General features: G+C 38.4%; 1 non-coding gene across 1 annotated transcript; it reads left to right on the top strand.

Moving 5' to 3' along the window:
• The first annotated feature begins 1,442 nt into the window (after positions 1-1,442).
• LOC134796615 (U6 spliceosomal RNA) lies at positions 1,443-1,546 on the top strand. Its single transcript, XR_010144978.1, has one exon. It is a non-coding gene; the product is annotated as a U6 spliceosomal RNA (small nuclear RNA).
• The last annotated feature ends 10,959 nt before the right edge of the window (positions 1,547-12,505 follow it).

The raw sequence follows: 12,505 nt of genomic DNA, 5'->3' as shown, positions 1-12,505 counted from the left end.
ATCACTATTCTGGATCGTTTTTATTTGCTAGATAGTTTAACGGACAACTAAATTTAAATATTTATTTCGAACGGCAAAAGCCGTTAGAAACTGTTTTTCAATATAGTCAGCTAAACTGGGATACAAATTCAAAAACTCACCAGCAGTTTAGCTTCACGACCTTCCAGATGGAAAAACAGCAAGCCAATGAGTTGGAAATTTGTTTTGGCGGTAACTGTCAAACACCTGTCAAAACCAACTGCTCTGTGGTGGGAATGTGAGAGAGAGAGACGGACGTATATGCTAGAAAAGGACAATACGACCGGCAACACAATGTTGCAATTCTCAATATTATTCTTAGGTTTCGAATATGGTAAGTTATTTAATTAGCGTTTTATTTTTGTGTAAAACGCTGTCATCAAAATTAGGTTAGAATAAAATGACTGAATTTACTATATAATGGCAGATGGAAACGTAGTGAATAAGGAAGAAACAAAGAAAAAGTTTAAGCGTAATTCAATTAATTTGCGCATTAAACAACTGTACCGATATTCGAAACCTAAGAATAATATTGAGAATGGCAACATTGTGTTGTCGGTCGTATTGTCCTTTTCTAGCATATACGTCCCTCTCTCTCTCACATTCCCACCACAGAGCAGTTGGTTTTGACAGGTGTTTGACAGTTACCGCCAAAACAAATTTCCAAGACATTGGCTTGCTGTTTTTCCATCTGGAAGGTCGTGAAGCTAAACTGCTGGTGAGTTTTTGAATTTGTACCCCAGTTTAGCTGACTATATTGAAAAACAGTTTCTAACGGCTTTTGCCGTTCGAAATAAATATTTAAATTTAGTTGTCCGTTAAACTATCTAGCAAATAAAAACGATCCGGAATAGTGATGTGCAGTGTTTTCAAAGGCTGCCTGCGCGCACCGTGGCTATGCCAATGAAAATACTAAAACACATGTTAGAAAACACATCGAGCTGGTAAAGCGTGCACGTGTCACCATTATAATTTAATTTTATACCTACATTAAGTCTCTTCAGAGTCTTGTTAGTTTAAATCTTTGTGTGTGTGTATAAAAACGGTTGAAATTATAATACTTAAATGGTGATCTGTGGAGGCATACCCTTCAGTTTTCAAGTGATTTGTGTTTTCGAATACGAAAGGATCGGATAGTTAATACGTGTTACGTAGAACCTACGTATGAAGGTAGAAGCTTATAGACGTGTAGGTTTTATCTGTCCAAGTATCTATCAGCAATTTGTCTTTTTTTCCCGTTCCGGGTTAATATAATATTTATTGCAAAATTTATTTTTTGGTAATAAACTTGCTGATAAATAATGTGTACCCGCTTAGGAGTCGACGAAGCCTCGCTTCGCGGGGCTTCTATTTCCGCTCTGAGGGACACAAGGTAACGAACAAACCTGCATCGCAAACATTGCATTTATTTTTGTGGAAAGTGAGTACTTCGGCAGTACATAAACTTAAATCTGACTAGACATAGAGAGAGATTAGCATGGCTCTGCGCAAGAATGACATGCGAAATCGTGAAGTATTTCACTCTTTATCTACCAACTTATATATCTAGATCTTTGATTAAAAAAAAAAAAAAAAAAAATTGGTTAAAATGTAGGTAGGTACCTACTTAAATAAATAACTTAGCAGGTACTTACAGCCTAAAAAGGTTAAGGAAAGAACTCTTGCATGTAGTTGCTATATGTGCTTGTGTTATTTTGGATTTGAATAATTTGATTATTAATTCTATACGTAACTACATACAAGAGGGTCAATTCTTAAGCCTACCTACCTACCTACATAAATAGTACACTTGTAAACGTTTCAAATAATATCGGAAGCCTGTGATTTGGAAGGGCATTAACGATACGGGAATCTTTAGATTGATTCATTGACGAAGACGCATGGTTTGGTTCATATTGTCAAATTATATTAGTTAACTGTAGAGTTAAAGTTTAGTTTTGGCAAATCTGCGCGTCACCGTGAATGACACTCTCTAAAAGTGCCTGTTAAAGACTTCTTAAAGCCTTTCACCTTGTCGAGCAAGGAACCCGCAACTAAGGGAATATTACCCACAGGGTATTTGATTTGAATGATATTCTTAAACCTACGTCTGTTATGGTTCCACCTGCGTGAGGTGTGCCTAAGAGAATCTTTTATTCGTTCACAAACTAACGTCATGTTATTTGTGATAAAACCAATATATTATGTACCTATCTAAGCCTGCGCAAGGCTGCCATGTTTCCACCTGCGTAAGGTGTGCCAAAGAATCTTTGATTCGTTCACAAACTGACGTCAAGTTATTGATGATGATATTATAACCTATGTAAGCCTGCGCAAGGCATGTCAGACATATTCACAGAAATATAAATGATATGGTTATAACACAATTAAGCGAGCGAGTAGGCCACAATCAGAAAAATATTACAAAGATGAATTTGTAAATATCTCCTCTTAGAGAAAGTAAAAAGGGTTTAAAATAATGTTTTGGGTAAAAATCAGTCGAAATAGGCAAGGCTTCGTTATTAGAGTTTTCATTTCTGTTTACCAATCTATTCTAAGGGTCCCGAACACCCTGTTGGCTAAACCCAAAATTGGGCTAATTAACTGTGGTAAAAGTGGAAACTACTTACTATTTACAATAACATTTCTAAAATCATAAAAAGTAAAAAATAACCTAAGATTCCAGGCCTATCTCGACTCATTTTTATTTTAAAGATGATAAAATCTTTGCAACCTAATATATAAATAAAATTGTGGTCTGGAGACGCTAAGCCTCATAACTTGGGCGGCATAGATAATACTAAGAAATTTAGTCGCTGAATTTCGACTATAAGCCCAGGCAGAATATTGATAATTAGAATAAGGAGTGCTCAATCCTCCAAGGTCCAGATAATCTGTGGACTCTAATTAAATCAGGCTCGGTAAGCTCACGACACGACAGAGCTTACAATTCCATTCTGAACTAAGCTATGTTTACAATATATATTACTCATAGTGTGAAACAAACAGCCTGCTCAAGGTGTACAAAAGGTCCGTTTAACGGCCCTATGAATATCTAAAACCTTTGAAGTCTAGGCCTGCTAAGGCAGACTAGAAATAAATACATATGATCCCAACGTAAGAGCAGCTCACAGTTGCATAAATTATATTTGCCTCGAGAGCACTAGTCTTTCAGTTAACATGTTTACGAGTACCTACCTATGTACACGATATGACCAAGGTTACCTACCTATTTAATTATTATATCCCTGGCTGCCATGGTATGGGAAATTATTATGTGCTGGCGGTGCTGCACAAGCATGTTTGAAATAAAATATACAAAAGTGGCCTAACGGGCGTTTATGAATTATGTATTTTACACCCTTATGTCTGTATTGTGACCCTGGAAGTTTTAAACCACCTGTATCGTAAGTGCTCCCATGCACGGATTAAGTTTATTATAAACTACCCATGCCCTAACCTCAAAGGCAAGTGCTTCTATGCACGGACCAGATACTGTTACCACTTAATTCACTTATCATGACTTGTCATAGTTTGATACTACACGTTTAACAAATTTAAGAACGTGGAATGTACCCACTACAAAAGGTTTTTAAAAACAGTGACTGAATGGTTTGTACGAAAGGTTCTAGCACAACTTCTGGGCGGTCACGCCTAGGGCATGACCCTCTAGTTCTCAATTTATACAAAACTATAGCATTGTGATACTGTTCGCTTGCACAATAAAATAGAGAAACAGGAGCACGCCTTGCGAAAAGGCGAAGCTATTTCGAAACGCCAAACTTTCAAAAATAGATTGAAATATATAAATGTCTTTGGTGTTGAACATGTACACCCAAACAAATGCAGTCATTTATTATATGTTGGCAAAACTCTGCCAAAGTGTTAGTCTGTCTGTACAGCGTAACCTGAAGGCATCAATGCACATGAATTTCTTGAAACATGGTGGATTAATTAATTTACACCCCGCCTGTGTCTTGCTCTTACCAAATCCACAAGTTAAGGACCTCAACCTATCTAGGTACCCTTCTTGCCCGAGACCTGAAAAAATGTTCACTATAATCTCATGCAGTCAAGTGTCGGAAAACTAGGTCCACACACTTAGCCCTACTGTGAATATATATCTAAAAAGTCTGTAGACTGCCTTCCAGGAGGCGGGATAGACTAGCTTATATAGTAGGCCAGAGATATAGTATTCAAAAGCACACTGATCCAAATCCAGTAATATTATATGTATTTCAAAATATAAAATAATTGACAATTCGGCGTATATTTGATATCAAAAAGTTACAATTATCCTTAGTTCATAAGGAGGATAAGTATACATAAATATCAAATAGATCGACAAAGTGTTGACTCTAGCATTGGATGAAATGCGTCTCTTTTAAAGGGCCTCTGCGCTGTTGGCTTTGGGCCCACGGGTGGCCGGCAAAAGGTCGGGGACCCCATGGTCCGCACAGTTATTGCAAATAATGTATGATCACTAAATAAACACACAAATTTGCACTTTGGTTAAAAACACATATGCGATGAGCTAAGGTTTCGAATTAAGTACCTTATTCTTAATAAATTACACACTGGAAAGAGGAAACTGAATATTCAGAATTAAACAATGCTATGAATGGTTTACATAAATTAAACCACTTTAGCGTTCAGAACCAATCAAGCTTATGCCTACTAGTAGGCACCAGATAAGGTAAACTACTCTTACTGCATATATAGAAATTAATGAGTACAATTAAGGTCACTTGATGATAGCTAAACATGAATATAAGCAGAATGAGCCTGCACCTTTACAAATATAATTAATAAGGTTCTGTGGCATTTCTATATTAACCATTTGAACGCCAAGAGCACCAAAAAGCGTCATAACTAGGCGTGCCCACATGAGTGTTATGTTATGGCTTAAGCTCTCAAAGTAACCTTCACAATTTTAAGTAAGGTTTGTTTAGGTACATTAGCTCGCGTTTGCGTTAGTAAAGCGTACAAAGGATTAAATGCATTTTATAGCTATAACCAAGTATATAGCTCACACTGACTCACAGTCATTAAAGGAATTCAGTAATTCCCTATGACATTTTAGTAAGTAGGTACCCAATATTAACTTTGTGGGTAGTGATAGTGAATTATAACGAATATTTAAAATATTCGTCTACTTAATCCCGAGGGATTCTGGAAATAAGAAAGGTCTTGTCCTTGTTATATCTCTGCAACTGCTTACTTTACTAGATAATTATTATCAAATTTGTTAATAATTGGGAGTTATAAATAAAAACTACTCGAGTACTTTATGATTTTATTCTTTTCATATTTGAATTACATCACTCCTTATCACAGATGTTGTATGCTCCTTGAAGAGTAGACTGACTTATCTCATCTTCTTTTACCTAGTTTTCACATACATATAATTAAGTATAGCGCCATTGTGGTGACTCATTTTTTCTCTTTGAACATTTATAAGTACATTAAGTACGTATATAAAATGTAAAGTTAGTAACATAATATAATGGTATTATGGTATATCAAATTGTATGCTTTACATAATACCTCTCTCCTCACAGGTGTTAAAATAAAGGGTGTACTACATAATTAATTAAACACTCGTAATATAATAATATTACATATACATAATAAGTACATGTATAATCACATTGGCTTGGCGTCTTCCCACCACCAGGCGATAACAAACACGTCTCAATATTATTCTTAGGTTTCGAATATCGGTACAGTTGTTTAATGACAGCGTTTTACACAAAAATAAAACGCTAATTAAATAACTTACCATATTCGAAACCTAAAGTTTTAATCCTGCCTGGTGTAAATATGTATAATTTTGAGACAATGACTTGGAAATTTGTTTTGGCGGTAACTGTCAAACACCTGTCAAAACCAACTGCTCTGTGGTGGGAATGTGAGAGAGAGAGAGGGACGTATATGCTAGAAAAGGACAATACGACCGACAACACAATGTTGCCATTCTCAATATTATTCTTAGGTTTCGAATATGGTAAGTTACTTAATTAGCGTTTTATTTTTGTGTAAAACGCTGTCATTCTGACAGCAATGACGTAGACGGCTGACGCCAATGACATTGACAACTCACACCACAGAATAAATATGGATGCACGAGCATAGGTTTTGCACGATCGGATAAGGGTTGAATTGGAAGTTTGAAATGGATGAGCACGTAAAGTGCGTCACTTTCGTTTGACATATTGAGGATAGAGATAAATAGCGCAACCCAGAAACAAACCACGAAGTGAAAGCTGTAACGACGGGCGTACCGGACCGAGAAATTGGTCCGATCCGAGGCCTGTTCGATGGTGTGAAAGGTGGTCCGTCGTACGTCCGTCAAGGACACACCTTATAAGTGGGAGCGAGAAAAAGATATGCTGACCGGACCAAGGTCGGGGTCCGGTACGCCCGTCTGTTATGGCTTTGAAATTGAAAATGCAGAGAGAAGAGTCAGACAATGTATTGTTTCTCTTATATTTCACATTCCACGACTCTTCTCTTTCCGAATTTCCGAACAGACTTACTTTTATGCAATGACACTATTAATCAGTCACTTTATATTTTAGTTTTAAATTATAACATGCTGAATTTTTAATGTTGTGAAATCGTACTGTAATCCAATGTAGCGTCACAAAAGCACTAAATTAAATCATTCTATTCAGTTACACGTTAAATTCAAAATTTCCCATAATGGGTTGTATGTGTTGTTCATTAGGTTCGTTTGTATCTGTTTGTCTAAATGCATTTGAGAGGTAACTATTGTTTTACATTACGAAATACTACTAATTAAAGCAGCGATAACTGATTTAACTCCTTAAATCGCCTACTCTCTTTGCTGCTTTTGTCGCATGAGATAATAATTAATCTAGCAAGGCTGGTCAAAACCTTTCATTTACTTAGTATAGTTTTGTGGCTTACGGTTCGGCCACGACATTGAGCGACTTGCGACTTGCGACGGCGACAGCGATAACCATAGGTTGGAGCGAGACACAGCGATCGGACCTCTCGTTCCCACCCATGGTTGTCGCTGCCGCCGTCGCCAGTCACGTAATGTTGTGGCTGAGCCGTTTTAGGGTATTCCAATTTCTTTGTCCAATATCAGTGCGTCTCTCGCATTAAAGCAAAATGTGAGACACAATACAGATTGGATAAAGAAATTGGATAGGTGGAATACTATACAACCCTTATTCGGTAGGAAATATAATGTTCTGAGTAGATATAGATGGTCAAGCAAATCTTGTCAGTAGAAAAAGGCGCGAAATCAAATTTTCTATGAGACGATATCCCTTCGCGCCTACATTTTTCAAATTTGCCGCCTTTTCTACTGACAAGATCTGCTTGACCAACTTAGATACCTACTAATTTATTATTTTTTCGGCAGAGCTACAGTGTGCACAGTGTGTGCAGTATTAACATTTTTTTTGCTATTAACAATATTAGCCGTTTTGGCTATCGGAGTCGGTATTGGATTTCACTATTGTTTTGTGACACAGACTGTGGATCAAATGTGTAAGTTGTGACTTTTAGTAGGTTATGTGATTATTAACAGGAACCGTCTTTACCATACGGGTACAAGCGTATAGGGCCTAGGCAGGCCCCCCTAACTCAAGGCCTGTCCGTGTAGGTCGATCTGTCTGCCAACTTCCGCGGGGGCGGGGTTCTCCTTTTTAATTTTGGGTTTCATAATTACTTTAAGGGCCTTAAGGGCTCCGTCTCTGACGGCCTTAAATTAAGGCCGTCACAGACGGAGCGATAATATACCGACAGTTACCGTAAAGCCCGCTCCACACTCGTGAGCGAATCGCGGCGCGAAGCCGCGAACGCGAGTATGGAGTCGATTACGCAGGTTATAAGTACACGAGTGGTCTAGACACCATCTCTATTACCGTAAATAAAGTAGGTTTAATTAATTATTACAGCCAAAGCCGCTAAACTAACTGCCAGTGCTGCCGAAGGTAGGAGATTAGCAGGTAGTGCAGGAGCACTGGGCGACTTAAGGCGTGCGAACGTGATGCGATCAGTGGAGCAGAGCGGAGCGGCGCGAGCCCTGAAGCGCCACCTGCAACGCCGGGAAATAGCTGACGTGCCACCGCTTAGCAACAACCAAACGGCTAATTTATCTGCCTTATTGTTGAAAGACGATTTAGTTAAGCAGAATGTGTCAAAATGTATCTATTGTTGAGTTGAGCCTGAAATGTACATGTTTTCATTATTTATAAATAGAGTTATTGTCATATATTGATACAGACCAAACGTAATAAAGAATTATCAATTTTAAAACCTAGAATTACCTTAAAAATTAGGCTTTTTAGTTATGAACACAACATTGTCACCATCGATTGGGCGCACAGGTAATCTCTTCTTGATAGCATAATTCTTATTTGGATTACGCTTAAACTTTTTCTTTGTTTCTTCCTTATTCACTACGTTTCCATTCTAACCTTGTTTTGATATGCGCATTCTGACAGCAATACCGTTGACGCCAATGACATTGAAGCGGTAACAGACTATCGCACCGCACCGCGACCTTGGAGCGGTTCTAGGAATAGCTCGTACTGGCGTGGGCTTCCACACTATAGCACCGAACCGTCAAAACGGTGCGATCCTAGCTTACAGACTGCCGCACACGTGCGCCAGTGTTGCCAAGTGTCCCATGTTTCCGTGTTTTTCAATGAATTTTTGCAATGGAATCCTTTAAGATTGAATTTCAATTAATGTAGTTCCGCTTTTTTAGAGGTAGATGAAGGGCGTGAGGTAATATAATGCACCTTTTTCCATGAAAATCTTAAAAAATGTGTGTCTTTTTAAAGCACTGCTTCCGCATTTTTGTTATTTCATCGGCTGGCTACATTGCCGTCCACTGTCATAATTTGAAAATGACAGCTGTCAATCGGTGCGATGGAGCTTACACACTAGGGAAATTGGTACGGAGCGCACCAGTATTATTATTCCACTGTCATAATTTGAAACTGACAGCTGTCAAACGGTGCGATGCAGCTTACACACTAGGGAAATTGGTGCGGAGCGCACCAGTATTATTATTACCTGTCAGTTGGTGCGATGTGCATGCCCACCGCACCGCTATTAATAATAATTATGTGCGATGGAAGCTTACACACTATCGATAAATGCTCCGCACCGCACCAAGGTCGCGGTGCGGTGCGATAGTCTGTTAACGCTAACTCACACCGCAGAATAAATATGGATGCACGACATGAATCTAGTATTAAACTGGATTGGGCATGAGTGGTGGGGATAACTGACAGAACGGGATAGTCTTATGTATCTTTCAGTAGGAGTAGCAGCGAAAGCGCTATTATTGTTTGTCCTTGTCACAGTCTCACATATTTTTTATTCCCCACCGTAAATTTAGTATGGATTATGGTGGGCAACAAATAAATTGGACCAATCATAGTGTCGCATTGCGTATGTCTTGTCCCTTACGGAGGCACGCGTATACCACTTCTATAGGATGCTACCTTCTATGATGCACGAGCATAGGTTTTGCACGATCGGATAAGGGTTGACCTGGAAGTTTGAAATGGATGAGCACGTAAAGTGCGTCACTTTCGTTTGACATATTGAGGATAGGGATAACCCAGGAACAAACCACGAAGTGAAAGCTGTAACGACCGGCGTACCGGACCGAGAAATTGGTCCGGTCCGAGGCCTGTTCGATCGTGTGAAAGGTGGTCCATCGTACGTCCGTCAAGGACACACTTTATAGGTGGGAGCGAGAAAAAAATATGCTAACCGGACCAAGGTCGGGGTCCGGTACGCCCGTCTGTTATGGCTTTGAAATTTAAAATGCAGAGAGAAGATAATGTAATGTTTGGGTTGCGTGGTCCTAGCAGGTGGTGTTGATTGGAATAAGACTCTTGTCGGAGAATACTGTATATTGCATGTGTGAGGGGGTTATGACACATAACTTACATGGTAGTTTCTTAGCGTACACGTACAGGTACAGGAGCGTAGTCTAATTACATTTCTATATGGAAGGCAGAGCAGAAAAAAGAGCTAGAGAGAATGGTTCTGGACAGCCCATCGACACCCCATACTATGATTTTTTATTATTATTATTTATTATTTATTTATTTTCAATCATGTCCGGCTCACAGCGGAAACCAAACGCCAGAACATGGAAAAAACATGTCAATTGACAAACATACGGATTAATATTTTACAAATACACAAGACAAGTAAAAAGACACAGACAAGTAAACAAAAAAGAAACAATTCATAATCATTAAACATAATAATATCTACATTTTATATTCTGGCATATCTCCCAACCGCTTGTCTAGAGACGTCCGATAAAAACTCGGAGTAAATATCTATGGAGTAGAGACGCGCACTAATTTCTATCTGAAAATTCTGTCGTTTTTGGCGCGGGGGACTCGGAGTAAATATCTATGGAGTAGAGACGCGCACTAATTTCTATCTGAAAAATTCTGTCGTTTTTGGCGCGGGGGACGAGGTAACGCACACAAATAATGTTAACACTAATGCATTTTTAGCATGCGTCGCTACACACGCACACGACAAAATTAACAAACACTAGCAAAAACTATATTCACACAAGTACAAGAACAAACACAGACAACCCTGTCCGTGAACGAGATGACGTCAGTTCTAAGTAAACCTAGATAGTGCGAGGGACGCGCCGATAATATTGTCGATAAAATTGACAATGAATTTTAATTTCTGATTTTATCAATTGTAATAATAATACAATATCAAGTCTTTGTACCAGCATTTTACTAACTTATGATGATTTAGATGTTATTTCTAATAGTTTGTCAATTTGTTTAGGGCGAATCTTGCAAGCTGATATAGAATGATTTTTTATTATCAGTTCATTAGTTAATATTTTACATGTTGGTTTACTTCTGAAAGCAATGCAATATACTATCGAGCATGCAGATCTGATGACAGAGATGGAACGCGGCCATAGGATGTCATTTAAGGGATATTGAGTAGGGGATAATTAGTATATATATCGGCGGTAGATCGTAAAATCGGGCATATCGAGATATTCCTAGGCATATCATGAAACGCCGCCATTTAATAATCTGCCTTTTGCATTTTTTGCCACGGCTAGTGCTGCATTCTATGTGGCATTTGGAGCAGAATGCGTAGGTACTAGGTAGGTACTAAAATCATACGCTACCCAAACACGTACTATAAGTAGGCTGTCAAGCCATTTCAATGGTTATCATTTGCTAAAATTAGGACATCCTGCTTATTCGATATGCCTAAATGTTGAGGTTTGAACGGTATGGCTGGTGGTCACTAGTCAGATCATGACATGCCGGCGTTTCACGATCTGCTTAGGAATATCACACCTTGAAGTTAGCACGATATGGCTGGTGGTCACTAGGCAGATCATCATCTGCCTAGGAATATCACTCCTTGAGGTTTGTACGATATGGCTGGTGTTCGCTAGGCATCATGGCCATCTGTATATTATTCATTATGTTTATATCGATTTTACCGATATTGGTTTTTATGGTGTCCCATCACTAATATTGGTACGGTGATACCAGAGTAATAAATTAAAAGTGCCTATTTATGGAAAGTGACAGCCGTAAATACCTTAAATTAATAAAATATTTGACATGTTAAATAAAAATATATAGCTGGTCAAGCAAATCTTGTCAGTAAAAAAGGCGCGAAATTCAAATTTTCTATGGGACGATATCCCTTCCCGCCTACATTTTTCAAATTTGCCGCCTTTTTCTACTGACAAGATCTGCTTGACCAGCTATAATGTAGAAACTAAAGGAAAATTTAAAAAAAAAAAGAGTATCGGTAATTTTACGTTATTTAGGGGTTGTGCACAAATCACGCGAGATGTTTTCGACTACTTTTTGATCCCCCGTCCCCCTTTTCTTTATTCTTATAGATCTATTTATTTGATTAAATAGATTAGGTTGATATGAAACTAAGGTGTTATATAAAAATAATGTGTTACATAAATTATATGTGACGTCCCACGGGTAAAGGTACCTTATGGGGGTTGGCGCTTACGCTATTATTAACACCGCTCCAATATTATTGCGGCGCCATGCGACGTAAGCGCCGGCCGCCATTAGGTACCTTTTTCCATGGAACGTCACATATAACAAAAAGCAACGCAAATAGGGCATATTACTGCAATGTTCTGCCGCCAGAGTGTAGCACTAAGCTAGCTAGTAAATTTTCTCTTTTCTCTTTATCGCTCAAATATGCAATAGTGATAGAGAGGTTAGATAACGAAATTTAAATTTTCTTGTTCCGCGGCGGACCCCCAGATTGTGATGGATTGTGGTAGTCGCGCCCCCTACGCAGAGTTTCGCATAATATTTCCTATTAGAAATTCTACTCGTACCTAATTAATATTTAGAAAGTCTTCTTTAGAATTACCCTAAAATAGATCTAATATCATATCACTGGTATCACTGTCAGATTGACAATGTTTTTTAGTTATTTGCAAAGTTAATGCACTATTTGA

Source organism: Cydia splendana, chromosome 13 (assembly GCF_910591565.1).
Source record: "Cydia splendana chromosome 13, ilCydSple1.2, whole genome shotgun sequence".
In the NCBI taxonomy this organism is placed as follows: domain Eukaryota; kingdom Metazoa; phylum Arthropoda; class Insecta; order Lepidoptera; family Tortricidae; genus Cydia; species Cydia splendana.
This window is presented reverse-complemented; position numbering and strand designations above follow the sequence as displayed.